Source organism: Balaenoptera ricei, chromosome X (assembly GCF_028023285.1).
Source record: "Balaenoptera ricei isolate mBalRic1 chromosome X, mBalRic1.hap2, whole genome shotgun sequence".
NCBI classification, from domain to species: domain Eukaryota; kingdom Metazoa; phylum Chordata; class Mammalia; order Artiodactyla; family Balaenopteridae; genus Balaenoptera; species Balaenoptera ricei.
Window position 1 is genome coordinate 102221093 of NC_082660.1, and position 25871 is coordinate 102246963.

A 25871-nucleotide genomic window follows, 5' to 3' on the forward strand; every position below is an offset into this window, starting at 1 on the left:
TGAACTTCTACAAAAACTGTGTATTCAGAGATGCTTCTGAATATTTCAACCTCATCTATCCTCAGTTACTTGCTCTAGGTCCAGCTGACCTTGAAATGTGATGTAGTGAGAAGAGCCTGAGCTCAGATCTCAGCTTTAAAACACAGTAGCTGTGTGACTTCGTTATTTATCCTTTAATTTGTCTATTTCCCAGTTTCCTCATCTGTAAAATGGTAAAATGATCATGCCCATTTCACAGAATTCTTATGAATATTAAATAATATGAAATATATGATGCATGTAGAGCTCTGTACCTATATAGATAGATATTATATATTTATATACAGTCTAATAAAAAGGTATAGGAAAATATAGTGATTTTTCTGGAATTAAACACATGGAGAGATTTTATTACAAGCCTATTCCTAGTTATGATTTTCACCTCAATTTTTTTTAGTCTATAATTGGATGAATGGTAACTGAAAGGTCTGGTTTATGTTATATATACATATGTCTATATATATCTCTCAGAGGTCAGTCATTCAATTCTTGTTTATCTTTGTAACCATGGCAATGACTTCATCTACCATTTGCTATCTGAAGTGTGATACAAAAATATGAAGAACTGACTTCATTTTCCTTCTTCTTTACTGACAATGATTACCATGGATCTATAACATGTAAGCACAAGCACAAGATGCTGATAGCTCATACATGTGCTTCACTTAGTCAGCTTTTTCTTGTGGTACTGCCGTAAGTGACACTCTAGACTCCAGTACAGCTGCCTTGGAGACATCTGTGACTGTCCCAAAGGAGGCTGGGCATGAGTGTACTGCTGGACTATCAGAGACAAATTGCAGAAAAGGCATACACATGCTCAAAGTATTAATAAATGACCATCAGCAGGATTTGTTGACCATTTGAGTCCCTGTCAACTCTTAGAAGTTCAGTCGTGTTAAACATGTTGGATTGATTAGCACTGCTTCTACTCAAGAACACGCCATCCTTTTTGTTTTTTTATTTAATAATGTGACTGTTCACCCTCTTGTCTAGGTAACAAGGTAATTTTCAAGGATTATATTACAGTTGCTTGTTGTTTGTACATAGTCAGAATTTGTTTCTTCAAATGTCAGAATAAGGTTAGTAGAGATGTTTGTCATGGCGCAAGGTATTTCATGAAGTGAAACTAGGCAGTTCAGATTTCTTAAATGTTGGAAGCTACACAGTTAATTCAGGTCATCAAAGGTTGTACAAAAGTGATGAAAATAATAAACTGCTATATTAAAACGTCGATTCACATTTTTTTTCTGATTCCAGTGGTTTGTACATCAACTTTTTCTTCTGAATCAACTTTTAATGTATCTTTGTGCAGTGGAAATATCACAGCTCATGAAGTTTATCTGAGGCACAATTATTGCTGATTGAAATGTTTAGAGTAATGATTTTTCCCACATAATGTTAATTATTTCTATAATATAATTATGCATTTTGATTTAGGAATTTTAATGAATATTTGAAGGAGAGATGTGACTTGGGAGTTCATTAGCTATGTGGTTTTCAAGGCCTGTTCAGAGGAGGTAGAGACTGAACATATAGTTGAAAGAACACTAGTCTTGGAGAAAGGTCATGTGGGCTCTATCACCTGGGGTCTGTTTTTCCTAGGCTTCCTCCACTAAATCTTTCTAGGCTGCCATTTTCTCATCTGACAGATGGAGAAAATAATACCTATCTTATATTTTTCATGGACTTGGATTTTCAGAGACAGTTACAATTTCAAATATTCTAACACTTTGACAGGACATTCGTCTTAATTTCTGGCTCACAAAGCCCAGTTACATCAAGTGTTGTTGCATAACTAAGGTCGTAGGGAACTAGAAGCTACAATTCAACCTGGCTTTTATGTCTTTCATTTTATGTGCAATTATTATACTCTTTGTATTTATGGCTTTTAGGCTCAAGATAAAAGCTCCCGAAGCATGAGAGTTGAAAAAGCAGTCATTCACATCTCCTAGTAACCTTCATTTTGTCATTCCTTTTGCAGTTTTCCTGAGAAATATGACAGTTTTCAACTCTCACAGAGACCGAAAGGATGATTGAGGGAATCACAGTCTTATAAATTTTTGAGTTGGAAAGATCAGTCCTTCGCTTTCAGGTGAGAGAAAAGAAGTCCTGACACAATTCATTTATAACAGTCCATCCTGTGTCCTTTGTGGAAGAAGAAGAATCAGTAGAAGAAAATGGAGTGGAGAATTATTGTCAGAGATTGCCAAGGGATAGGAAAAGTGGCCAGCTGGTCAGTGTTAGGGTTTGCACAGGTACACTAGAGAAAAACAGAAAAGTTGTATCTCCCATGGATATACAGAATCTGGAAGCAGGAAGAGAACAAAGGAACTGGGGTTCACATGAAGTATTAAGGGGAACTAAGTAAAGACCTGTTTGGAAAGGCAATGATACAACTACAACCTACTAATTTAAGAAAGAAAAATCCCATTGAAATATAACGCAACAGGCTTTAACCTCTAGGAATGCATTTCTGAAACATAACTGGACATCAAAACAATTCTTATCCCAACAAAACTTCCTCAGTTTCAGTGGCTGCAAAACTTCGTAGGCTTCAATAGCTGCAGTATAGCAATAGCTATGTTAGAATGAAGTGAAGAAGGACAATTAAAAGTAAGGAATGAGTAGAGTCAAGTGGGGGCTGAAAGAAATATATTAAGTGTCATTGAGGACTACTCTTAAAAAATTAGGACTAACTATAAATGCAGGGAAATTACGCTGGTGATGTACAGAGGTAAGCAGAAGTTTCTCATCTGCAAAAAGCGTCCTTCTGACTAGGAAAAGTTCTTTGTGGTGGTAACATTACCAAATGGTATTTTTATATATGCCAGTGTACCTATGGCAATGAAGATGTGGTAGTTCATCAATTACTTGATTCTGATTTTCTTTTATTTCTTATCAGCTGGGTGATCATTTATTTATTCAACACACATATTATATTTACTGAGTCATATATTTGATATAATATAAAAATACAGATGAATATGACACAGTCACTTGCCATTGAACTTTTCAGCCATATACACATAATTTTATATACACATATAAAATTGAAATTCACTTATGAGACATTTTATCTTTGAAAATAGATAAAGAAAAAACCAAGATGACTAAGTTAAAAATAATCAGGAAGTTGCCTTTGACACTTTTGTCAGATAGTTATCTTGGAAACTCTGTATTTCAAAAAGTCATATTACTTTTCCTATCTCTGTGGAAGATAGAGTGCTTTATATGATTTTCCATAAAAATTCAAAGTTTACTCTGACTATGTTTTGTTGCATGAATCTCTTAGGTACAAATACTTTGCTCTTTGTAATAATGGTTGTTCACCTTGCTGTAAGCAAAAAGATCTGCTTAAATGTTTTTTCATTGATTTTGTTTTTCTACACACCTTCCATTTGTAATGAATCATAATGCTTATGTTGTACCAAAATGGACAGCATTGGCAATCTGATTTATATACACTAGACTATTTCTAGTGACAAAACAAATAGGACAATAGAACCAGAATGCTAGAAGGAAATTCGAAATGTTATTAATTTACTTGAGCTACAGTCCATACCTATTCAAAAAATGGATAAATCTCTAACCATTTTAAGGTTATTCAATAAAAAATTTCCTACAATTCCCTTTTGTTATATTTGCCTAACATTTGTTGCTGACTTCATCAATTATATAACTAAGTAAAACATGCAACCCCAAATGTTTTTCTCTCATATTGTAATGGTATGTGTTTAAGTAAATGGGATGAAGTAGAGTGCTAACAGGCAGCATTTCCCCATTGTCGAAGATGATTTTAGAGTTCGCAACTGTAAAGAGATTCAACCTTCTCCCTGAACAAGCTGGGGTCAATGTACTTTTTACTTAATAACCATCAGTTAGCATCAAGAGTTCATGCTGAAACAGCAGCAACTCAGTAAGATTCTTCTGCCAAGCCACTATAGCAGAGTCATCATAATCACATTTATCTAGTGCAGGGTAAAGAACACCAAGATCAAACCACAAAGCAAAAAGTGTAATCAGGAACTGGGCCAAAATACCAGGTTATTGAAAAGAGAAGTTAGAAATCAAGGTATAGTAAGCAGGAAGTAAGGATATTAGATGCACATTCCCAAATTGAAGTTAAGACAGGTAAGAATCTTAAGCTGGGAGGAAAAGGAATTAGAGAAGCAGATTGTCAACAGAAAATTAGGTCTGAAAATGTGCAGGTAGTGGTGGTTTTGATGAAGGCAGCGTTAGTTCCTCTACCTTGACCTTGCATTTCAGATTAACCTCAGCATACTAGCCATCTTCCCTTCAGAATTCAGGCAGAGTCCAAAGTGGCAAAACCTCCTGCTTGCCTGATCAAAGAATTGGCAAGCTAAACCATGTGACACATATACGTTTGCAATGACCCAATTTGGTGAAATATAAAGTTTAGTATGATTTGGCACTGGTATCTAGACATAACCAAGTCTATTTCTATGCTATGTCAAACAGAAGGAGAATAATTATTTGAAGTGAATTAATCCCTGGGAGTTCTTCTAACTATCCTTATTTTGGGGATTATGTCATCTAGGTACCTGAATTGTATCCTGAGGCCTATAATCGGTAAATCAAATGCAATTTAACATATAAGAGTACTGAGAATTGAAAATGTTTCTATCAGTATTCAGAGAGGTGATACTTAGGCCCTTTCTAAGTTGATATCAGAAATGTTAAAAAGGAAAATTCAGTCAATCAGTTCATTAAAGATTCACACCCAAAGGATACATGTTGACACTTGAACCTTAAAGATACATAATCTTTTTGCTAAATATTGACTTTTGTCTTTAAAAAGGAATTTAACTTCCAAAGAAAGATTAAGATATTCAGAGGCTTAGTATTTCTAAAAATTTTAAATAAGTGTGTTTTTCTTTTTATCACAAGAATGCCAGTATATACATAAATAAATGGTGATGTGTTTTCCTTCTATTGAGGGTTAAACCAGTATTTTATTAATATAACTTTTGGGGTTAATGGATACATACGAATCTTGTTTGGTAAAAGTTGAGGCAAAGGTATATGAGTTTTGAATGACTTAATGTCACCTTAATCTGTCATTTTTAGACTTTTAATCTTCTTATTTATTCATCTGAAAATTTTTTGTCTACTGAGGCAGTTTAGTATACTATAAAAATAAAACTGAGCCAGGTGGTCTGTGTTCTGTTTTTATATCCCCCCACCTATTAGCATTGTGATTCTGGATAAGTCAACTAACTGTTCATAGCTTCAGTTTACTCATTTATTAAATTGGAATAATAATTAAAAAGTGTCAATTTGTGTGTCAAATGGAGTTGATAATAATAATAGAAAGGTTTTTTTTTTTTCCAAATTTTAAGTGGTAGTATTGTTGCTATTTTATTCTTAGGAGTTTAAAGTGAAGATTTTCCTTCTTTTACTAATGTGTTGGTAATATGGCAATTATTGACTGAGAGAGGGGAATTAATTACTAGAGACTAGTGTATCATGTCAGTTTCTATACAATACCTATAATTCCATAGACAAGTAAGTAATGTAATATTGCAAAGTATTTGCTGGACTACCTAGATACTAGATGAAAATACAACTTAAGTGGGTCTATAACTGGTTGAATTCTAGATCTAAAGAAAGCCAATTAAAGAATTGGTATTAACTTGGAGAAAGAGGTTTCTTTTAAGATAACTTCATTATTGGTTCTGTCCCATGCAGTTTTTATTAGTGATTTGGATGGGGATATTCATGACATGATAATAAAATATGTGGAGAGATAACTCAAATTCAGGATCTCTAGAGGTCATGAGCATCTAGAAAAACTGGCTGAAACTATAAAAATGAAATTTGGAAAAGATCTTCAATTTGTTTCTCAGTCATAGCTGTTTAAGTATAGGATGAGTATGACATAGCTAAAGCGTAGCTAGCATGAAAAGGTCTGGGTGTTTGAACTGACTATAGATACTGAGTAATGAGGTAGGTTAAGAGAGCTAATATGAAGAACCTAAGAACATCAGAGTTCCTTGAAGTCCAGGAACACTTAGGGGAATAGTGTAGTAGGGTTACCTTTCCACTGCATAATGTTACAAATGGATGAAGACTAACTCTGCTTCTTTCTGCTATCTTTTCTCTCTCCCGGTTATTTCCACACTGGGGTTGACAGAAAGACTGGCATAAGACTCAGAAGTTTGAGGGAACCACACCAAGCTTAACGAATGTCAGAAAATATGGTCATTTTTATTATGTGAGAAGTATATAACATATATTAATAAAGTTTGTGTTCCTTGATTGGAACATTAAATCTCATCAGATATGGGATTTTATTATGTAAGCAACTGATGTCTGCTAAAAAATGAAAACAAGTATCAGGCTCATGTAATTCTGAGAAAAAAGATTCTATTGCATCCTCCTCGTCTTAAAAGAGGCATTAGTTATTGTTGATTTTACCTTGTCTTCTGTATTAGTCAGGGTTCTCCAGAGAAAACAGAGCCATAAAACATATGGTTTATTTTAAAGAATTGGCTCAAGTAATTGTAGTGGTACAAGTTCAAAATCCGCAGGGTAGGTTGGCGGGCTGGAGACTCAGGGAAGAGTTGTAATATGAGTCCAAAAGCAGAATTCTGCTGGCAGAATTCCTTCTTGAGATGAATTACAATTGAGATGAATGCTAAGAACTATATGTTGCTTTGGAATCATATGATGAAAACACAGTCTGAATGGTTCAAAAATGACATTTGAGCTATGGTGGATGATTAGAAGTTAACTAGGTAAAAGGAGAACTAGCATGTGTTACCACCTGTATTGGGAGGGAGTGTGGTGAATATGAAGGTCTGAGAGAAGGCCAGTGTTGTTAGGAAAGAAAGAATAACAGAGAACATGATTCAAATAAGAATGTAGATTAGGGATGGGTCATGGGAAGTCTTGATAAGCACTTTAAGGAATTTTGCCTTTACCATAAGTGTTAAGGAAAACACTAAAGATTTTTCAGCAAGGGAAATGCATCATTAGATTTTCTTTCAAACACCTCATTCTGAGTAGGCTGGAGGGAGAGCAGAATGGATGAGGATTAGACCAATTAATAAGGTATTGCTTTTCCGGGCAAGAGAAGATGGAACCACAGACTACAGAGGTAGTGGAAGAGACAGAAATAAGTAGATGTATTGTAGAGATATTTAAGTGAACTCAATGATGGACTCGATATACGGGGTGAGGGAGAGAGAGAGTGCTAAACTGAATGGATAGTGATATCATTTGGGGGTATAACAGACACATGAATAGAACTAGATTGAGGAGAAAAAAAGGGAGTATATCATGAATTTGTTTTTATTTTTGAGGTGCCATTGAGACATCTAAACAAGCTATAAACTAAATAGCTAGATATACTGGCTTTGAGCACAGAGAAGAGATTTGTTCTAGAGACAAAATTTTGAGTAATAATAATTTTTTCCATAGGTAGAAAAATTTCAACAGTTTTTACTCTCTTTATTTTTTAATTTAATTTTATTTATTTTTTTGCTCTCAGGGAGGTTGTATTTGAATGGGTAGACAACCAGGCAATAAATAGGTACATCCTATAATATCAGAGAGTGATAGTGCAGTAAAAAATAAGACCAGTATATACATTTTAAAATATTTTTATTGAAATATAGTTGATTTACAATGTTGTATTATTTTCATGTGTACAGCAAAGTAATTCATATATATATATATTATATATCATATATAATATATACTTTTTTTAGATTCTTTTCCATTATAGGTTATTACAAGATATTAAGTATAGTCCCCTGTGTTATACAGTAGGTCCTTGTTGGTTGTATATTTTATATAGTAGTGTGTATATTTTAATCCTAAAGTCCTAATTTATCCCTCCCCCCTTTCCCCTTTGGTAACCAAAAAGTTTCTTTTCTATGTCTGTGAGTCTACTTCTTTTGTAAATAAGTTCATTTGTATCATTTTTTTAGATTCCACATATAAGCAATATTATATGTCGTTTGTCTTTTTCTGTCTGACTTATTTCACTTAGTATGATATTCTCTAGATCCATCTATGTTGCTGCAAATGACATTATTTCATTCTTTTTTTGTGGCTGAGTAAGATTCCATTGTGTATATATACCACATCTTCTTTATCCATTCATCTGTCGATGGACACTTAGGTTGCTTCCATGTCTTGGCTATTTTAAATAGTGCTGCTATGAACATTGAGGTGCATGTATTTCTTGAATTAGAGTTTTCTCTGGGTATATGCCCAGTATTGGGATTGCTGGATCATATGGTAGCTCTATTTTTAGTTATTAAAGGAACCTCCATACTGTTCTCCATTGTGGCTGTACTAAGTTACATTCCCAACAACATTGGAGGGGGGTTCCTTTTCCTCCACACCCACTCCAGCATTTATTATTTGTAGACTTTTTGATGATGGCCATTCTGACTGGTGTGAGGCGATACCTCATTGTAGTTTTGATTTGCAGTTCTCTAATAATTAACGATGTTGAACATCTTTTCATGTGCCTTTTGGCCATCTGTATGTCTTCTTTGGAGAAATGTCTATTTAGATCTGCCAATTTTTCGATTGGGTTTTTGGTTTTTTTTTATATTGAGCTGTATGAGCTGTTTGTGTATTTGGGGGATCAATCCCTTGTCTCTTGCCTCATTTGCAAATATTTCCTCCCATTCCATTGGTTGTCTTTTCATTTTGTTTATGGTTTCCTTTGCTGTGCAAAAGCTTATAAGTTTAATTAGGTCCCATTTGTGGTTTTTTTTTTTTGGTTTGTTTTTATTTCCATCACTCTAGGAGACAAATCCAAACAAATTGTTGTGATTTATGTCAAAGAATTTTCTGCGTATGTTTTCCTCTAAGACTTTTATAGTATCCAGTCTTACATGTAGGTCTTTAATCCATTTGGAGTTTATTTTTGTATATGGTATTAGAGAATGTTCTAATTTCATTCTTTTACATGTAGGTGTCCTGTTTTCCCAGCACCACTTGTTGAAGAGACTGTCTTTTCTCCATTGTATATTCTTGCCTCCTTTGTTGTAGACTAATTGACCATAAGTGTGTGGGTTTACTTCTGGGCTTTCTATCCTGTTCCATTGATCTATATGTCTGTTTTTGTGCCAGTACCATACTGTTTTGATTACTGTAGCTTTGTAGTATTGTCAAGTCAGGGAGCCTGATTCCTCCAGCTCTGTTCTTCTTTCTCAAGATTGCTTTGGCTATTCGGGGTCTTTTGTGTTTCCATACAAATTTAAAAAGTTTTAAATGACAATACTACCTAAGGCAATCTATAGTTTCAATGCAATCTCTATCAAATTACCAACGGCATTTTTCACAGAGAAAATACATAATGATAAATAACTATAATGACCTTAGTAAACATTTTAAGGAAATTTATATTTTATTCACCACAAAATCATATACTTTTGAATACAGAGTTAGTACACAGAAATGGCTTACATATTTATTCAGCTTACTAATACTCCTCGGTGCATGGGGCATCAGGACCACAGTGGGAAACCACTGAATAAAAACATGTTCCTCAGAGAGCTTAAAGTTCAAATACACATCATAAACAAATGAGGAGGCAGGGCCACATGAACTCTGGGTTGTGGGGAAGAGGCCAAAACAAAGGCCATGGGTGAAGTCTCTCCTGAAGAAGAGTGCAACATGTTGGCCTCTAAATGGTATCCTCACTTTCTTCTGCTTGTCCTGGGAAATCTTGTCACACCTCCTCTTCTCCTAGCTGATTAAAATGTATGGACATGATTATAGTCTGATGGACAACCTAACCTTCTAGATCCTTTCACTCAATAATCTCAACTTTTCATTAGTTATCTATTTTAGCAGGAGTGGGTTTGGGGAAGTCCTGGCAGACTTGACATGGGGAGATCGAATGAGGAAACCAGTCATGTCACGTCATATATTCCATTTACAATTCTTGGTCTTCTAAGGCATTTGTAAGCTCTTTATAAAGCTGTATACTCTTTCCATCTCCTTCATTCACTCAACCACTGCCATTGAGTCTACAGAATAGAATTCAGGATGACAGACATTTTGGTTAGCCAGTTAGAGCTGGATCTGGAATAGATACAAGGTATATGTGTTTAAAATACTTTTGTTCACTGATCAGGCCAAAATTAAGCATGTGAAAGACACTTTTGTGGATTCTGGGAATATAGGCATTGTCTTTGGGCACAAGGAGTCTAGAAAGAGAGATGAATATGTCAAGAAAATAATTGTATGCCTCAGTTACCTCATGAAAAAATATTTATTGAACACCTACTATATGCCAGGCACCATGTTATTCCACAAGGATATAGGTACAGTGATGAGTAAGACAGGCATGGTTCTCATCCTTATAGAGCTTGGAATATAGCACGCTATCATAGAAACCTCTTGTGTATGAGGAGAGTTCTAGAATTAAAAAGATGTACACATAACAACAGCTAGGCAGTAAATGGCTTGCCTGTTTATTGCCTATGTGTGTGTAACATCTTCTTTACTACTAAAAATATAAATTTGTTGACACATGCATCCATCCATTCCTCTTTCCTATTAAAACAGAAGCATCTCTAAAACTACCTCACCATGTAGTGCAGCCTCTTTTTTTGGAGAAAATATAGACTCTGTTGCTATCAATGCCTATTGGCAAGGAATAGAAAGTAGAAGTAAGGAAAGAACTGTGCTCCTTAGGCTGTTATCACCTAATCCTGAGTTTTTACAGGTAATGGTTGATGTGCCTAAGAGAATAGATAAGAACTATCAGTAAAAGGAGGCTATACTATCTCCCAAACTAAAAGTGTGAATATTATTAATAGGTAAGTGATTTAGCTCCTCTTGGGCTTTCAACTCTAGAGTATGATTATTTGGTGCAAAGCAAAACATAATGATTGAAACAGTAAAGTGGGGTTTCTTAAACAATCTACTGATGTATGTTTGAGTTCTTAACTTTGGAATCAGAAGCATTCTAGATGAGATGCATAATACTGAGGGCAAAAAGACAGGGTTAGTAAACCTATGGTACTGGTTAAAATGGCACTTTGTAAAGGTCAAATCATGGTTGAACTGCTTATGTCTTGTTAATTTGGTGATGTTCTAGACCTATTTGAGGGCCAGTGAAAGCCAGAGCTTTGAGACTGGGACAGCTCAAAACCATTGCGACTTGAATTGATAGATGCTATGAATCAGTCTTTAATTTTACTATCAAGACTCATCATAGTGGCAGGCCTCTCTGATATGGCATGATTTGAATTCAGGTCACCACCAAAAGGCCTCCCAAATACTTTTGACATCCCCAAATCCTGAAAGGTCAACTTTAGGTGAACTAGCACAATGGGATGTTTTTCTCCTCATTATTAGATGGGAATAAAACCTAGGGGAATGGGAATTTAAATGGGATGGAATGGAAGAAAGAGAAAAATTTTGAGTGGGAAGCAACGTCAAGAGGGATAAAGCAGTTTACAGGGCTATAGTGGGGGGATCTTTGAACAATATTGTCAAATCATAGAGTGCTAATTGGGAGTGGCTAAAAGGCATCATGAAACCACTTGGTAATGAGAAGGAGGGCAACTAGGAACTAGGGTAAAATTGCAGAAATTATCATATTAAAGTCAAACATCTATGGTTTTGCAGTAGATACATGATTCAAAATTTGTTTTTCTCTGTGTGTTTGAAGGGTTACATTCTTTCCAAGTGGTATCAAATATATGTAATTTTACCAAAAGTAAGTACACAGCATCTTCTCTCTCCTGACCTTAGGATCTCAGAAAACAAATTTTGCGATAATTGCTTTTTCTCAGGATAGAGGGTAAACATGTATCTTGCCGAACACACCCTTGAAAAGATCTTTTAAGGACATTTGTTAGGCAGCCCTGAAGCAATCTGTTCTTCTTGAACTCGGGGACAGAACTGAGGCCATCAAATATTTTATTCTCATTGTCGTTTGGACATCATACCTGACCTTGTATTGTAATAATATAAGGACATAGAAAATAATCACCATTTTACGCCATGGAATACATGTGAGTTTATCCCTATAATACCTCTATTTCATTGCTTTGGCTGGTAAATATCATACTTTAGATCTGGTGACATTTTCTTTGCATGTTGCTTCTCCAGAATATATAGTGCATTTTTAAGAATGCCTGGATTGAAAATTCTTTCATTGATAAGAGACAGTAAGCAGTGTATTACAGGGTGCAACAATTCTATAGTGTGCCCATTGTGGTGAATGTAATAAAGAAGGATTTTGTAAAGTTATTGATATCTAATTATGCTTCATCAGAGCCTACAAAGTGTCCACACAGCTCTGGCACTTATCCTGAAAAGCCAGCTAAACAGTTACAAATGCCTAGAAAATTAAAGCCTTCTGTCTTAGGAACACACACATGGAGCCCATATGTTGGAAAAATTGGTCTGAGCTTTGTTTATTATAATCAATTACTTTGTAACACTTAAAAATGGGATTTAGGAAGGATTCTGAAGCAACTAAGCCAAGCATTTCTCATAAAATTAATTGATAAATATCTTTATGGATTTTTTAAGGAAAAGATAAATTTTACTTAAGGGTTTACAAAGCTATTATTGACAACAGTGTTCCTCTCTCTCTCTCTCTCTCTCTCTCTCTCTCTCTCTCTCTCTTTCTTCCCCTGTGGGTATCAGAAAGTTTATATTTTTTTCCAACATTACTGATACTTTTTTTACCCTCAACAATTTTTAAATGTACATTACAGTATTGCTAACTATATGCACATTGTTGTACAGCAGATCTCTAGAACATTTTTTTCTTGCATGACTGAAACCCATTGAACAACAACTCCCCATTTTCACCTCCCTCCAGCCCCTGGCAACCACCAACCTACTTCCTGTTTCTATGAGTTTGATTATTTTAGATATCTCATATAAGTGGTATTATGAAGTATTTGTCTTTTGTATTTGGCTTTTTTCACTTAGAATAATGTCTTCAAGTTTCATCCATGTTGTAGCATATGACAGGATTTTCTTCTTTTTTAAGGCTAAATAACATTCCATTGTCTGTATATTCCACATTTCCTTTATTCAGTCATCCATTGATGGACATTTAGATTGTTTCCACATCTTGCTATTATGAATAATGCTGCAAATGATCATGGGTGTGCAAAACAATACTATTCAAGATCCTGATTTCAATTCCTTTGAGTATATACCTAGAAGTGGTCTTGCTAGGTCATATGGTAGTTCTATTTTTAATTTTTTGAAGAAACTCCATACTGTTTTCTGTAGAGGCTGCACTATTTTGCAATCTCACTAACAGTATGCAAGTGTTCCTGTTACTCCATATCCTCCCCAACAATTGTTATTTCCTGTTTTCGTTGTTTTGAAAATGGTCATCCTAATGGGTTTGGGGTAATATTTCACTGTGGTTGTGGTTTGCATTTCCCTGATGAGTAGTGATGTTGAACATTTTTTCACATGATTTTGGTCATTTGTATATCTTTGAAGAAATGTTGTTCGAGTCTTTTGTCCATTTTTTAATTGGATTATTTATTTGTTTGTTTGTTGTTGTTATTGAGCTGTAGGAGTTCTTATATATTCTGGATATTAGCCCTCATCTGATATATGTTTCATAAACATTTTTTTCCTTTCTATATGTTGCTTTTCCACTCTGTTTATTGTTTCTTTGCTGTGCAGAAGTTTTAAAGTTTGACATAATCTTATTTTTCTATTTTTGATTTTGTTACCTGTGTTTATGGTGTCATACCCAAGAAATCATAGCCAAGGCCAATTTTATGAAGCTTTTCCCCTATATTTTCTTCTAGGAGTTTTATAATTTCAGGTCTTATGCTCAGGCTAATCCATTTTGAGCTTACTTTTTGTGTGGTGTAAAAAATAAGGGTCCATCTTCCTTCTTTGGCATAGAAATATCCAGTTTTCCCAACACCATTTGTCGGAGAGACAATCCTTTCCTCACTGTATATATAGACTTAGCACCCTTGTCAAAGATCATTTGACCATATACATGAGGGCTTATTTCTGAGCTCTCTATTCTGTTCCATCGATATATATATCTGTCTTTATTCCAGTACCATTCTTTTTTTTCCCTCCCATTTTTATTAAGATATAATTGACATACAGTACTGTATAAGTTGTACAGCATAATGATTTAACTTAAATATATCGTGAAATGATTACCACAATAAATGTAGTTAACATCCATCATCTCATATAGATACAAAAAAGAAGAAAAAGGAAAAAAAATCCCTGTTATTAGAACTTAGTATTTTCTTTCTCAACAACTTACATGCATATTATACAGCCGTGTTAACTATAGTCATCATATTGTACATTACATCCCTAGTACTTATTTATCTTATAACTGGAAGCTTGTACCTTTTGATTACCTTCATCCAATTCCCCTTCACCCCATCCCACATCTCTGTTAACCACAAATCTGATATCTTTTTCTATTAATTTGGTACTTTTTAAGATTCCGCATATAAGTGAGATCACATAGTATTTGTCTTTCTCTACCTTATCTCACTTAGCATAATGCCTTCAAGGTCCATTCATGTTGTTGCAACTGGCAGGATTTCCTAATTTTTATGGCTGAATAATATTCCAAATGGAATATTATCATACTGTTTTGATTACTATAGCTTTGTAATATGTTTTGAAATCATGATGTGTAAGATCTCCAAATTTGTTGTAATTTTTCAAGATTGTTTTGGATATTTGGGGTCCTTTGAGATTCCACATGAATTTTAGGATTTTTTCTATTTCTACAAAAATGCCACTGGGGTTTTGATAAGGATTGCATTGAACCTGTAGATTGCTTTGTGTACTGTGCACATTTTAATAATATTAAGTCTTCCAATCCATGAACATGGGATATCTTTTCATTTATTTCTATCTTTAATTTCTTTCAGCAATAGTTTAATTTTTCAGTGTGCAATCTTTTGCCTCCTTGGTTAAGTTTATTTCAAAGTATTTTATTCTTTTTGATGCTATTGTAAATGGGATTATTTTCTTAAAATGCTTTTTGGATTGTTCATTGTCAATATATAAAAATGCAGCTGATTTTTGAGTATTGATTTTGTATAGTGCATTTTGCTTCATTCATTTATTAGTTCTAACAGTTTTTTTTTAATCTTTAGGGATTTCTACATATAAGATCATGTTATCTACAAAAACTGAGAGTTTACTTCTTCCTTTGCCATTTGGATGCATTTTTTTCTTTTTCTTGCCTAATTGCTCTATAACTTCCAGTACTATGTTAAATGGAAGTGGCAAGAGTGGGCACCCCTGCCTTTTTCCTGATCTTAGAGGAAAAGATTTCAGTCTTTAACTGCTGAGTATGGTGTGGATTTCTCATATATGGACTTTATTATATTGAAAAAAATTTCCTTCTGTTCCTAGTTTGGTGAGCATTTTTAATCATAAAAAGGTATTAAATTTTGTCAAGTGCATTTTTTTATCAATTGAGATGATCATGAGATTTCTATCTTTCATTCCATTGATGTGGTGTATTATCAATACATTGATTTTCATATGTTAAAGCATCCTTGCATCCCATGGATAAATCCCACATGGTCTCTTAATGTGCTGTTGAATTTGGTTTGCTAGTATTTTCTTTAGGATTTTTGCATCACTATTCACCAGAGATATGAGGTTGTAGTTTGGTTTTTTTTTTTCTTTTTTTCTTGTGTCATTGTCTGGCTTTGGTATCAGAGTAATCCTGTCCTCATGAAATGAGTTTGGAAGTGTTTACTCCTTTTCTATTTTCCTGAAGAGTTTGAGAAGTATTGGTGTTAATTCTTCTTTAAACGTTTGGTAGAATTCCCCTGTGAACCATCTGTTTCTGGGCTTTTCTTTGTTAGGAGGCTTCTGATGACTGAGTCAATCTCTTTAATAGTTAAAGGTCTGTTCAGACTTTTTATTTCTTTGTGATTCAGTCTTGATAACTTGTATATTTCTAGGAATTTATCCATTTCTTCTAAGTTACCTATTTGTTGGCATATGATTGCTCATAATAGCCTTTTATAATCCTTTTTATTTCTATGACATACATTGTAATGTTCCCTTGTGTTTTTTTTGGTTTTTTGAGTCTTCTTTTTCCTTAGTTTAGCTAAGGGTTTATCAATTTTGTTTATCTTTTCAAAAAACCAACTCAGTTTCATTGACTTTTTTTTTCCTATGGTTTTTCTATTCTAACATGTGATCTATGTTGGAGAACATTCCATTTGCATATGAGGAAATATATATTCTGTTGCTGTTTCCTAAAATGGTCTATATATGGCTATTAGGTCCAATTGGTCTATAGTTGTTTTCAAGTTCTGTTTCCTTATTGATCTTCTTTCTGGCTGTTTTATCCACATGGAAAGTGAGATACTGAAGTCTCCTGCTATCATGGAGTTTCATTCTATTTCTCCCCTCAGTTCTGTCACTGCTTGCTTCATATATTTGGGTGTTCTGCTCTTAGGTGCATATATATATATTTATAATTTTTATATCTTCCTGGTGAATTGACCCTTTATCATTATGTAATGATCTTCTTTTTTATTATGACAATTTCTGGCTTAATGTCAATTTTGTCAGATATAAGTGTGGCCACCCTGTTCTCTTTTAGTTACTATTTGCACGAAATATCATTTTACACAATTTCACTTGCAGCCTATGTGGATCTTCATATCTGAAGTGAGTTTCTTGTAGATAGTATTTAGTGGCATCTTGTTTTTTTAATCCATTCAGTTACTCTGTATCTTTAGATTGGGGAACTTAATCCATTTATATTTAAAATTATTCCTTATAGGGAAGGCGTTACTATTGCATTTTGTTGTTCCTGTTATAGCTATTTGTCTCTATTTTCTTCTTTTGCTGCTTTACTTTGTGGTTTTTTGTTTGTTTGTTTGTTTATTTATTTATTTTTGGCTGCATTGGGTCTTCATTGCTGCACATGGGCTTTCTCTAGTTGCGGTGAGCGGGGGCTACTCTTCACTGTGGTGTGCGGGCCTCTCACCACATTGGCTTCTCTTGTTGCGGAGCACGGACTTTAGGCACGTGGGCTTCAGTAGTTGTGGCTTACGGGCTCAGTAGTTGTGGCTCATGGGCTCCAGAGTGCAGGCTCAGCAGTTGTGGCGCACGGGCCTCGTTGCTCTGCGGCATGTGGGAACCTCCCGGACCAGGGCTTGAACCCGTGTCCCCTGCATTGGAAGGCAGATTCCCAGCCACTGCAACACCAGGGAAGTACCTACATTGTGTTTTGTTGATTTTTTGTATTGACATGCTTTGATTCCTTTCCATTTTCTTTTGTATATCTTTTTGATAGTTTCTTTGTGGATAGTTTCTATGGGGATAACATAAAACAACTTAAGAGTTATAACAATCTTTCTCAAGCTGATAACAAATTAATTGCTATTGTATTAAAAAACTACTCTTTTCACATCTCCATTCTACTTTTTGTTATGAATGTCACAAATTATATCTTTATATATTCTGTATCCATTATCATAGTTTAATAATTATAGTTATTTGTATGCTCTTGTCCTCTAATTTTTATAGCAGAATTAGAAGTGATTTGTGCTCCACCATTATAGTATCACAGTATTCTGTACTTGTCTACATATCTACCTTTAACATTGAGCTTTATATTTTCATATGGTTTCATGTGGCTATATAGTATAATTTTATTTTAACTTATAGGATTCCCTTTAGCTTTCCTAAAAAGGCAAGTCTAGTGATAATGAACTCACACAGCTTTTGCTTATCTGGGGAAGTCTTGATTATTCCTTCATTGTTGAAGGACAGTTTTACTGGATATAGTATACTTGGTTAGCGGGGGTTTTGCTATTTTTTTTTAATTCAGCAATTTGAATACATCATCCCACTCTCTTCTGGCCTGCAAGGTTTTTGTTGAAAAATTCACTGATAATCTAACTGGAGTTCCCTTGTATGTGATGAGTTGTTCTTTTTTGCTTCTGTCAAGATTATATCTTTGGACCAGTCCCTCCCATCAGGAAACTTGCACAAGCCTCTTAGATAGCTTCATCCACCAGAGGACAGACAGGAGAAGCAAGAAGAACTACAATCATGTAGCCTGTGGAACAAAAGACACATTCACAGAAAGACAGACAAGATGAAAAGGTAGAGGGCTATGTACCAGATGAAGGAACAAGATAAAACGCCAGAAAACAACTAAATGAAGTGGAGATAGGAAACCTTCCAGAAAAAGAATTCAGAATAATGATAGTGAAGATGATCCAGGACCTCGGAAAAAGATGGAGGCAAAGATCGAGAAGATGCAAGAAATGTTTAACAAAGACCTAGAAGAATTAAAGAACAAACAAACAGAGATGAACAATACAATAACTGAAATGAAAAATACACTAGAAGGAATCAATAGCAGAATAGCTGAGGCAGAAGAATGGATAAGTGACCTGGAAGACAGAATGGTGGAATTCACTGCTGCGGAACAGAATAAAGAAAAAAGAATGAAAAGAAATGAAGACAGCCCAAGAGACCTCTGGGACAACATTAAACGAAACAACATTCACATTATAGGGGGCCCAGAAGGAGAAGAGAGAGAGAAAGGACCAGAGAAAATATTTGAAGAGATTATAGTCGAAAACTTCCATAACATGGAAAAGGAAAGAGCCACCCAAGTACAGGAAGTGCAGCAAGTCCCATACAGGATAAACCCAAGGAGAAACACGCCAAGACACATAGTAATCAAATTGGCAAAAATTAAAGACAAAGAAAAATTATTGAAAGCAGCAAGGGAAAAATGACAAATAACATACAAGGGAACTCCCATAAGGTTAACAGCTGATTTCTCAGCAGAAACTCTACAAGCCAGAAGGGAGTGGCATGATATACTTAAAGTGATGAAAGGGAAGAACCTACAACCAAGATTAGTCTACCCGGCAAGGATCACATTCAGATTCGATGGGGAAATCAAAAGCTTTACAGACAAGCAAAAGCTAAGAGAATTCAGCGCCACCAAACCAGCTCTACAACAAATGCTAAAGGAACTTCTCTAAGTGGGAAACAAGAGAAGAAAAGGACCTACAAAAACAAACCCAAAACAATTAAGAAAATGGTCATAGGAACATACATATCAATAATTACCCTAAACGTGAATGGATTAAATGCTCCAACCAAAAGACACAGGCTTGCTGTATGGATACAAACACAAGACCCATATATATGCTGTCTACAAGAGACGCACTTCAGACCTAGAGACACATTCAGACTGAAAGTGAGGGGATGGAAAAAGATATTCCATGCAAATGGAAATCAAAAGAAAGCTGGAGTAGCAATACTCATATCAGATAAAATAGACTGTAAAATAAAGAATGTTACAAGAGGCAAGGAAGGACACTACATAATGATCAGGGGATCAATCCAAGAAGATATATTATAAATATATATGCACCCAACATAGGAACACCTCAATACATAAGGCAACTGCAAACAGCTATAAAAGAGGAAATTGACAGTAACACAATAATACTGGGGGACTTCAACACCTCACTTACACCAATGGACAGATCATCCAAAATGAAAATAAATAAGGAAACAGGAGCCTTAAATGACACAATAGATCAGATAGATTTAATTGATATTTATAGGACATTCCATCCACAAACAGCAGATTACACTTTCTTCTCAAGTGTTCATGGAACATTCTCCAGGATAGTACACATCTTGGGTCACAAATCAAGCCTCAGTAAATTTAAGAAAATTAAAACGATATCAAGCATCTTTTCTGACCAGAACACTATGAGATTAGAGATGAATTACAGGGAAAAAAATGTAAAAAACACAAACACACGGAGGCTAAACAATACGTTACTAAATAACCAAGAGATCACTGAAGAAATCAAAGAGGAAATCAAAAAATACCTAGATACAAATGACAATAAAAACACGATGATCCAAAACCTATGGGATGCAGCAAAAGCAGTTCTAAGAGGGAAGTTTATACCTATACAAGCCTACCTCAAGAAACAAGGAAAATCTCAAATAAACAATCTAACATTACACCTAAAGGAACTAGAGAAAGAAGAACAAAATAACCCCCAAAGTTAGCTGAAGGAAAGAAATCATAATGATCAGAGCGGAAATAAATGAAATAGAAACAAAGAAAACACCAGCAAAGATCAATAAAACTAAAAGCTGGTTCTTTGAGAAGATAAACAAAATTGATAAACCATTAGTCAGACTCATCAAGAAAACGAGGGAGAGGACTCAAATCAATAAAATTAGAAATGAAAAAGGAGAAGTTACAACAGACACTGCAGAAATACAAAGCATCCTAAGAGAATACTACAAGCAACTCTATGCCAATAAAATGGACAGCCTGAAAGAAATGGGCAAATTCTTAGAAAGGTATAACCTTCCAAGACTGAACCAGGAAGAAAGAGAAAATATGAACAGACCAATCACAAGTAATGAAATTGAAACTGTGATTAAAAATCTTCCAACAAACAAAAGTCCAGGACCAGATGGCTTCACAGGTGAATTCTATCAAACATTTAGAGAAGAGCTAACACCCATCCTTTTCAAAAACTTCCAAAAAATTGCAGAGGAAGGAACACTCCCAAACTCATTCTATGAGGTCATCATCACCCTGATACCAAAACCAGACAAAGATACTACAAAAAAAGAAAATTACAGGCCAATATCACTGATGAATATAGATGCAAAAATCCTCAACAAAATACTAGCAAACAGAATCCAACGACACATTAAAAGGATCATATGCCATGACCAAGTGGGCTTTATCCCAGGGATGCAAGGATTCTTCAATATACGCAAATCAATCAATGTGATACACCATATTAACAAATTGAAGAATAAAAGCCATATGATCATCTCAATAGATGCAGTAAAAGTTTTTGACAAAATTCAACACCAATTTATGATAAAAACTCTCCAGAAAGTGGGCGTAGAGGGAACCTACCTCAACATAATAAAGGCCATATACGCCAAACCCACAGCAAACGTCATTCCCAATGGTGAAAAACTGAAAGCATTTCCTCCAAAATCAGGAACGAGACAAGGATGTCCACTCTCACCACTATTATTCAACATAGTTTTGGAAGTCATAGCCACAGCAATCAGAGAAGAAAAAGAAATAAAAGGAATACAAATTGGAAAAGAAGAAGTAAAACTGTCACTATTTGCAGATGACATGATACTATACATAGTGAATCCTAAAGATGCCACTAGAAAACTACTAGAGCTAATCAATGAATTTGGTAAAGTTGCAGGTTACAAAATTAATGCACAGAAATCTCTTGCATTTGTACACACTAATGATGAAAAATCTGAAAGAGAACTTAAGGAAACACTTCCGTTTACCATTGCAACAAAAAGAATAAAATACCTAGGAATAAACCTACCTAGGGAGACAAAACACCTGTATGCAGAAAACTATAAGACACTGATGAAAGAAATTAAAGATGATACCATCAGATGGAGAGATATACCATGTTCTTGGATTGGAAGAATCAATATTGTGAAAATGACTATACTACCCAAAGCAATCTACAGATTCAATGCAATCCCTATCAAATTACCAATGGCATTTTTTACAGAACTAGAACAAAAACTCTTAAAGTTTGTATGGAGACACAAAAGACCCCGAAGAGCAAAAGCAGTCTTGAGAGAAAAAACCGGAGCTGGAGGAATCAGGCTCCCTGACACCAGACTATCCTACAAAGCTACAGTAATCAAGACAATATGGTACTCGCACAAAAACAGAAATATAGATCAATGGAACAGGATAGAAAGCCCAGAGATAAACCCTCGCACCTGTGGTCAACTAATCTATGACAAAGGAGGCCAGGATATACAATGGAGAAAAGACAGTCTCTTCAATAAGTGGTGCTGGGAAAACTGGACAGCTACATGTCAAAGAATGAAATTAAACACTCTCTAACACCATACACAAAAATAAACTCAAAATGGATTAGAGACCTAAATGTAAGACCAGACACTATAAAACTCTTAGTGGAAAACTTAGGAAGAACACTCTTTGACAAAATCACAGCAAGATCTTTTTTGATCCACCTCCTAGAGTAATGGAAATAAAAACAAAAAAAAACCCAAATGGGACCTAATGAAACTTCAAAGCTTTTGCACAGCAAAGGGAACCATAAACAAGACGAAAGATTACCCTCAGAATGGGAGAAAATATTTGCAAATGAATCAACAGACAAAGGATTAATCTCCAAAATATATAAACAGCTCATGCAGCTCAATATTAAAAAAACAAACAACCCAATCCAAAAATGGGCAGAAGACCTAAATAGACATTTCTCCAAAGAAGACATACAGATGGACAAGAAGCCCATGAAAAGCTGCTCAACATCACTAATTATTAGAGAAATGCAAATCAAAACTACAATGAGGTATCGCCTCACACCAGTTAGAATGGGCATCATCAGAAAATCTACAAACAACAAATGCTGGAGAGGGTGTGGAGAAAAGGGAACCCTCTTGCACTGTTGGTGGGAATGTAAATTGATACAGCCACTATCGAGAACAGTATGGAGGTTCCTTAAAAATCTAAAAATAGGATTACCATATGATCCAGCAATCCCACTACTGTTCATATACCCTGAGAAAACCATAATTCAAAAAGACACATGCGCCCCAATGTTCATTGCAGCACTATTTACAATAGCTAGGTTGTGGAAGCAACCTAAATGCCCATTGACAGACAAATGGATAAAGAAGATGTGGTACATATATATACAATGGAATATTACTCAGCCATAAAAAGGAACGAAATTGGGTCATTTGTTGAGACGTGGATGCATCTAGAGATTGTCACGCAGAGTGAAGTAAGTCAGAAAGAGAAAAACAAATATCGTATATTAACGCATGTATGTGGAACCTAGAAAAATGGTACAGATGAACGGGTTTGCAGGGCAGAAATTGAGACACAGATGTAGAGAACAATCGTATGGACACCAAGGGGGGAATGCGGCAGGGTTCTGGGGGTGGTGGTGTGATGAATTGGGCGATTGCGATTGACATGTATACAGTGATGTGTATAAATTTGATGACTAATAAGAACCTGCTGTATAAAAAAAATATATATATATTATTCAAGTCATCCAATGATGGAATGACCCAGTTGATTGTTTGACTGATTTGACCAATAACAGAGTAAAAAAAATAAAAAATGAGACTTACAGCAAAATTTTCAGTGTCAAGATTAGATATGGCTAGTGTCTCAGTATAGGGACTATTACATAGTTGATGCTCAACTGTCCTTTCCCCAAGGTGTTGATACCTTTCATTTTTAAACATCTGGTTTTGGTTCTCATGTGCTAGCTTAATCTCATTTCCTCATGCTATAGTCAAGGCCAATGGAAAATTTTCCAGTGGTGGTGATGTGTCTTGATATGCCCTCCATTTTCCTTTTTACATGTTCAACTCTTATACTGTGTTTAAGACATAAGTGAAAATATAGACATAGCAAAGCGTCTCTTGTTGAGCTAGTCTTCAATGTAGTCTTTCTTTTCATGATTTCCATAAAATAGCATTTATAGCCACAAGAGATGGGTTATAAGAACTTGGGGTTCCCTAAATTCTTGGATACTACTAAATGTGATATCAACCTTAGGTTGTTAGTTATATTTACTCACTAGCTATGTGATTTGCTCCCACATATCTGCCTCTCAGTGAATGATAGTTTATATACATTATTATTTCATATTCACAAACCTATGATAATTTTGCATGATCTCCATTACAAATTGTTATGTGTCACGGGCCTGCATGTGAAGAGACAAAAATAAAATATTAAGTCCATGTATGAGAAGGGTCTACTGTGCTTTAATTTGTACCTATCAGTCCCTGCGTTGCCAGTCCTGTCAACAAAATCTTGAGTAATATTTTTTCCAAGACAGGTGTATTTTTGATAATGCAGATGAACTATGTGTAAGCTCTTTATCTCCGGTACCCCTAGCTACTGAGTGGGATTCTGTTTCAAATCATATAAAGCAACTAAGAGTTACAATTTACTGAGTACTTCCTTTGAACATCTTAACTTCTTGGAAATTCTAATTTTCATGTATCCTTCGGTGAAGAGAGTGGGTTCATTCATCCAGTTATGTTCAAATACTGTTTCTACCTCTTACTGATGCTACAACCTTAGGAAATGTACTTAAATCCTTTGAGCCTCAATCTCCTCACTTGAAGATAATAGTAGTCTTTACCAAGTAAGGTTGTTGAGGATTAAGTGAGATAATGCATATAGAGATCATAAAATAGTGCCTGGCATGAACGAAGTACTCAGTAAGTGGTAACTCTACTTACTGTTAAACATATTCCTTTTGAGGGTGGGGCTAGGAAGAAAACTATGGTTTTTCTACATCACAGAGTGGTTTCTTCAAAGGGTCTCATGTGGTATTTCTTAAACTTTAGTGCCTGAGATTCACCTGGGGGAGCTTTGCAAATATACAAACTCCATGGCCTCACCCCTGGACTATCTGATTCCATAGGCCTAGGATGTGACTTATTTACCAAGCACTTGAGTTGATTCTAATGTTTAGAGTCCATAAATCACATTTTGAAAAAGCAACAAAATAGGACATACCTGATTTTAATCATCCTTGAGAATTAATAAGAATTTAAGAGTGTTGTCACCAATAAAAATGAGAGTATTTTAAATCTTTTTGATGTTTCACAAAGGGCATAGAGTATCCTTTTATTTTCTCCTCTGTGAATTTGAAACAGCCAGTGCTACTACTGTCATGTATCATTAGTAAAGAGAAAGCTACTGGTGCAGAATTGAAAAGCCAAAAGGGACATCTGAAAATGGGTAGTTGTCATAAATTTCCCTGCACCATACTGAGGGCTTGATATGAAAGTATTTTAGCAATATGAGTGATGACGTAGTTTGTCTGTGTGTACATGTATCAGATGTCTCCTTGGCAAATAAAAAGCAACAGTTAACTCCTAATGTGTTATATATATTTTGTGTCTAATAATTGCTTTGAAGTACCTCTTTACAGGCAAGAACTTTCAAATGTTTGGAAATAAAAAGAGACTCTGGTTGAAAAGTGAAACAATTAGTAAAATTGGTAAAAGGGCATTTGTGTTCTAAATTGCCCTTATGATTTCTGTGGCTTTAAAATTGATCCATTTCACATTCTTCCCCCTCAAACAGACTTGGCAGATGAAAACATCAGTTGCAGCTTTACTGCAACCACAGGCTCCCAGGCATACTATCTGATTGGCTCCCTGGTGGTCTCCTTTATTGACACAGATTCTCTATTTAGAAGCTGCTTTCCATGTTTTCTTAACCTGCTTTTGCTTCTGATTTTGTTGGGACATTTCATGTTAGGCTAGGCAGTAAATAATTACAGTCTTTCTCTAAAACATTCTTATCTTCTGACAGCTCTCATCATTGAGAACATATTAAACAAACTATATATATATATATATATATATATCTGTGAGTGTGTGTGTGTGCCTTCTCAGTTGCAAAAATTGTGGAGTATTTTGACAACCTTGAGGCCATTCCCTAGGGTAGAAAGTGAATGGAGGAAGGAAGGAAACTAGCATTCCATCATTATACATTGTAGTGACATAATGGTTAAGATTATGGATTTTGTCAAGTCTGATAGACCCAGATTCAAATCTTGGCTCCAAAATCTGTGTAACCCTGGGCAATTATGCAAATTATTAAAGGCCCAGTTTTCCTCCATCTGTTAAAAGGAACAATAAGAGAACCTAGCTCATGTAGTTGTAGCATAGAATAATTGGTATTATGCATATACAATAGCACTGTAACATATTGTAAATAATAAATATGAAGTATTATTACCTCATGTAAATCTGTA

General features: G+C 35.0%; 1 long non-coding RNA gene and 1 pseudogene across 4 annotated transcripts in view; both read left to right on the forward strand.

Moving 5' to 3' along the window:
• The window catches only part of LOC132357290 (uncharacterized), a 927280-nt gene that overhangs the window by 320471 nt on the left and 580938 nt on the right, over positions 1 to 25871 (forward strand). For all 4 annotated transcript variants that reach the window (XR_009500199.1, XR_009500200.1, XR_009500198.1 and 1 more), the window contains one exon: positions 2021 to 2131. This is a non-coding gene — a long non-coding RNA (uncharacterized LOC132357290). The remainder of the gene's footprint in view (positions 1 to 2020; positions 2132 to 25871) is intronic.
• On the forward strand, positions 1340 to 1463 carry LOC132358068 (U4 spliceosomal RNA; annotated as a pseudogene).